At 60.1% G+C, this 5,000-nt stretch overlaps 1 protein-coding gene across 1 annotated transcript in view; it reads left to right on the plus strand.

Moving 5' to 3' along the window:
- Positions 1-5,000, plus strand: part of LOC128309014 (adenylate cyclase, terminal-differentiation specific-like) — a gene marked incomplete at its 3' end in the record, with an annotated part of 135,086 nt that overhangs the window by 58,909 nt on the left and 71,177 nt on the right. The window lies entirely within an intron of this gene.

Below are 5,000 nucleotides of genomic sequence, written 5' to 3' on the forward strand. Positions count from 1 at the left end.
ACCGTGTTTCTCTATCTCTCTAACCAACTCACACAACAACATATATGTATTGATCGGTAATGATCCTTCCGCAGGTTCACCTACGGAAACCTTGTTACGACTTTTACTTCCTCTAAATCATCAAGTTCGGTCAACTTCGGCCATGCCAGCTGCAGCTCACGAAGGAACCGCGGAAGGTGTGCCTCCAGAGACCTCACTAAATAATCCATCGGTAGTAGCGACGGGCGGTGTGTACAAAGGGCAGGGACGTAATCAGCGCTAGCTAATGACTAGCACTTACTAGAAATTCCAGGTTCATGGGGACCGTTGCAGTCCCCAATCCCAACTAAATGAGCATTTGGGTGATTTCCCGTTCCTCTCGGAATGGGGGCGCCAATTGGCGAGAACACGCTGCTGCTCACATTGTAGCACGCGTGCAGCCCAGAACATCTAAGGGCATCACGGACCTGTTATCGCTCATTCTCACCTTGCTAAACACAAGTTGTCCCGCTAAGCAGGGCAAACGTGGCCGACGACCGCCCGTGAAGGGGCCGCCGGCCTTGACGTCAGGTGCGCCCGGAGGTGCACTGCTGACAGCGTTCTAGTTAGCTTGTTTGAGTCGCGTTCGTTATCGGAATTAACCAGACAAATCATTCCACGAACTAAGAACGGCCATGCACCACTACCCTTAAATTTGAGAAAGAGCTCTCAATCTGTCTTACCTCGATAAGTTCGGACCTGGTAAATTTTCCCGTGTTGAGTCAAATTAAGCCGCAAGCTCCACTTCGTTTTTTTTTTTTTTTTTTTTTTTTTTTTTTTTAACAAATGCAGGTTTTATTGTTCATAAACATTATGTTCTAACAAACAATAGCATAAACCCACGCTCTTGACGCACGACGTCGCCCGCCAGGGATTTGTCATGCGTCATTACGAACCCTTTCGGATGTCTCTTCCCTATTTCTTTATTAAATTGAATCGTATCTTAACCGCATATTAAAGGCGTACGCTTGCTTAGTCCGCGTGACTCACTCATTCTTTCCCCTCTCGGAGATCTCAAGAAGTCAACCCGACATCTATCGATCTGACCATTCCGCCTCGCTGGCGGCAGCCTCCTCCGCGGGTGTCCATCGTCGGCCTGCAGCCAAAGCACGACGGCGCCTTTCGTTTTCGCGTCTGTTCCGCCGAGACCTTATCAGGTCCGCCTCCGTAGGCGCGGTCCGACGGCGGCGCGTCGTCGAGGGTCCCTCAGCCTGGACCCGAGCTCGCCATGCGCGCTGCATGAATAGACGCCGCTCATGGCGAATTCTAACCGTTTCAGGGGAAGGTGGTCCCCCTCTGCTACGCCTAGGTATGGGAGGAGGAGCTAGGCCCGCTCGCTCCGCCTCTACTGCCGTCCGCAGTATCTCGTCATCTCGGGCGGCCAGTGCTGCTGCGACGTCCGCAGCCAGTCGCACTCGCGCCCGATCCTCCGCTCTGCCGCGAAGCCGTCGGTTGCGGGCAGATCGCTGACGCGCTGCTCGCGACTCGTTCACGCGCCGCGTGATGTCTTCGATGATGACGTCGTCCATCTCCTCACCGAAGAGTGCGGCCACACTTTCGAGGACCACTTCCTCGTCCTCGGCGAAAGCCGCTTCCGTTCGACCATTGGTGAGCGCTTCCTCATCGCGCCACAGCTGTTGAAGCACTGTGGTGATGGTCTTTGCTGCTTTCTGAATGCGGTCCCACCACTCCGCACTCTCCAGCAGCTTCTCTGCGATGTTGTTAAGCTGGACCGACTCGGGTGTCCCCCAGCCCAGCAGCTCACGTCGGATCTCCTCAAACACGGGGCACTCGAACAAGACGTGGGCCACCGACTCGACCGACCCCACGCACCGTGGACACTCCGGAGACGAAGCGAAGCCGCAGACGTGCAGGTACTCCCGGAAGAATCCGTGTCCGGAGAGCACCTGCGAAAGGTGGAAGTCCACCTTCCCGTGCTTTCGTCCCGTCCACCGGTGCAGGTCGGGAATCATCCCGTGCGCCCACGTCAAGTAGCGGCTGGCCGATGGTGTTGCCGCCGCACGGTCCCAGGCGTCCTGCCATTGCAGCATCGTGGCTGCTCGCTCCGCCGCTCGTACCTCCTTCCTGCTGGCGCCAGGCTCGACCAGCAGCCTGCTATGGCACCTTGCGTCCTCGTTGACGACCAGCCAGTACGGCACCAAACCAGCCATCACCACTGACACCTCGTAGGATACCGAGCGGAACGAACTCGATACCCCACGTGCCAGTGGCTTCTGGACCTGGGCCAGTCGTCTTCGGCACCACTGCATGTCTGTCGCCTTAGCCCAGATGGGCGAGGCGTACCGGATCACCGACTCAGCGACTCCTGCCAGCAACCGCCGCTTGGCCACCTGGGGGCCGCTGTGGTTCCTCATCACCGAGGTAACCACCGCCACCGCACGGAGGGCCTTGTCCGCGGCCGCTTCCACGTGCGGTTTCCACGAGAGTTTCTCGTGGAGTTGTACCCCCAGGTAGCGTATCGATCGCTTTGACGTGCAGACCACTTCGCCGACGCGCACAGGAATTTCCAAACGTCCTCGACGCAGACTCGATATCAGAACCACCTCGGTTTTGTGGGGGGCGAGACTAAGGTGACGTGCCTCGAGCCACCCCATCACCGCGTCGATCGCAGCCTCCGCGACCGTCGCCGACTCCTCGGGTGTGCAGCCCTCGGCCAGGATGGCGATGTCATCGGCAAAGCCGACGATGGTGGCCCCTTCAGGGAGCTGGATCCGCAGAACGCCGTCGTACATAACGTTCCACAGAGTCGGGCCAAGGATTGACCCCTGTGGAACGCCTGCCGTCACCCGACGTGACACCGGGCCGTCGTGGGTGTCGTACACCAGCTCCCTGTCGGTGAAATAGTCGCGGAGCAGGAGTTGCAGCTGCGCTGGAACCTCCTTCTCACGCAGGGCCATCGCTATCGCCTGCCAGCTGGCGGTGTTAAAGGCGTTTCTGACGTCCAACGCCACAACCAGCAGACAGCGCTTATCCCGGTTGTTAGTCCGTCCGTAGGACATCGCGCGCTCGCCTGCTTCCACCACCAGCTGGATCGCCTGCAGGGTGCTCCGCTGCTTCCGGAAACCGAACTGGTTCTCGGCCAGCCGAGGTGCCTCCGGATCCTCCAGGTGCTCGTTGAGTCTGTCCAGCGTAGTCCTCTCGAAGACCTTCGCCGGATTGTCGATCAAGCAGATCGGGCGGCAGGACGAGGCTTCGCCCGGCGGCTTACCCGGCTTAGGCAACAGCACCAGCTTCTGCCTTTTCCATTCGCGTGGTATTTCGCCGGTGTCCAAGCAGCGCTGGTAGACACCAGCGAATGGCTCCGGATACTTCCGGATGGCAGCCGTTACCGCAGCGTTCGGTACTCCATCGAGGCCAGGCGCCTTCCGCGGATGCAGCTCGCTCGCTATCGCCTGGAGCTCCGCGCAGCTGATCGGACGGACCGGAGTGTCCCCTTCCGAAGGCGTGACGTCCGGCCACTCGACCGGGGGATGCTCCGGAAACAGCTCCTCGACGATCCGCTGCAACACCGCTGGATCGCGTTCACGCGCCGTCCAGCTGCCCCGAAACCGAAGAAGCACTTGCCGGAACCACTGTCCCGTCTCATCTGCAGCCAGGGCCTGCAGCCACTCATCGAACTGGCGCTGCTTGCTGGCCTTAATTGCCACCCTTAAGGCAGCACGCGCCTCCTGATGTTCCTCTGAAGCCAGTTCGGCGGACGTCTCGTCGAGGGCCAATAACTGTCGCTCCCGAGCCAACCGGCAGCGCTCGGTCAGCTCCTCGATATCCGGAGTCCACCAATATGTGTTGCAGTTCCTCCTCTGCTGCTGCGACTGCCCAATCCTCGCCATGGTAGCGTCGCAGGCCTCCGTAAGCACCATCCCCAGGCTTGCCGCATCGGTCACCCGATCGGCAAAACGGGTCGCCTCAAGTGCCAGCTCGAAAGTACGGGGGCAAAACTGGCGAGTTCGCCAGCGAGTACCCGCCTCCCGTACTTCGACACCTTCCTGCTGATGAATGCCCCGTCCGGGCCGCTGACCTGTACGATGCTGTTGCCCGACCGCAAACCGAATATAGCGGTGGTCGCTATAGGAGTAGCGGTCTAGCGTCCGCCAGGAGCTGATGTCCTCCGCTGCTCCATCCGATCGGCAGAGCGTTGGACTCGCGAAGGCGACGTCCACTCTGCTGGGCCGAGCCACACCGTTCCCCAGGAATGTCGGCTCCGTGCCGCGGTTGAGCACCTCCAATCCTAGGCTGGTAACCGTCTGAAGGAGCGCCTCACCCTTAAGGTTGGCCCGCTCGCTCCCCCAGGCCCCATGCCACGCGTTGAAGTCACCAGCTATCAGCACGCAAGGGTGGCCTCGCGCAAGTACCTCCAGCCGGTCCATCTGCTGCTCGAACTCCGGGAGGCCGATCGATGGCGGAATATAGCAGCAGATGACAACGATGCCCGCCACCTCGGCAGCTACGATGCCCGGATGCTGCACGCTCCTCACCCGCTGTATGGGAAACCGTTGGCCACTGGTGACGATCGCGGCCTTCAGTGCGTCGTCGGATGCCCAGTTCCCATTGTTGGCCGGCACAGCATAGAGCTCCGTGATGAGCATCACGTCTGCTCCCTCCTCCCTCATCCGCTGGAGCGCAAGATCCTGAGCGCTCCTGCTCTTACCGATATTTATCTGGAGCACTTCTATCATCATCGTGTGGCTGCAGCTTTGCACGAAGCTGCGGCAATCGAGTGCGGGCCGCCACACTTCAAACAGCGAGCCTCGCCAGTGCAGCTCGCTGCCTTGTGGCCTTCCGCGCCACACCGGATACACGCTTTGCTGCGGTCCTCTCCCGAGCACTGCCCGGCGAAGTGGCCGCGCTCCAAACATCGGAAGCACCGCTTCTCCTCCAGCGACGCTTTCGGGACCTCCCACACCCAACAGGAGGTGTGTCCTAGGAGCAGGCGCTTCCCAGCCAGATGCTCCGCATCCGAC

This window comes from Anopheles moucheti (assembly GCF_943734755.1).
Source record: "Anopheles moucheti chromosome X unlocalized genomic scaffold, idAnoMoucSN_F20_07 X_unloc_8, whole genome shotgun sequence".
Lineage (NCBI taxonomy): Eukaryota > Metazoa > Arthropoda > Insecta > Diptera > Culicidae > Anopheles > Anopheles moucheti.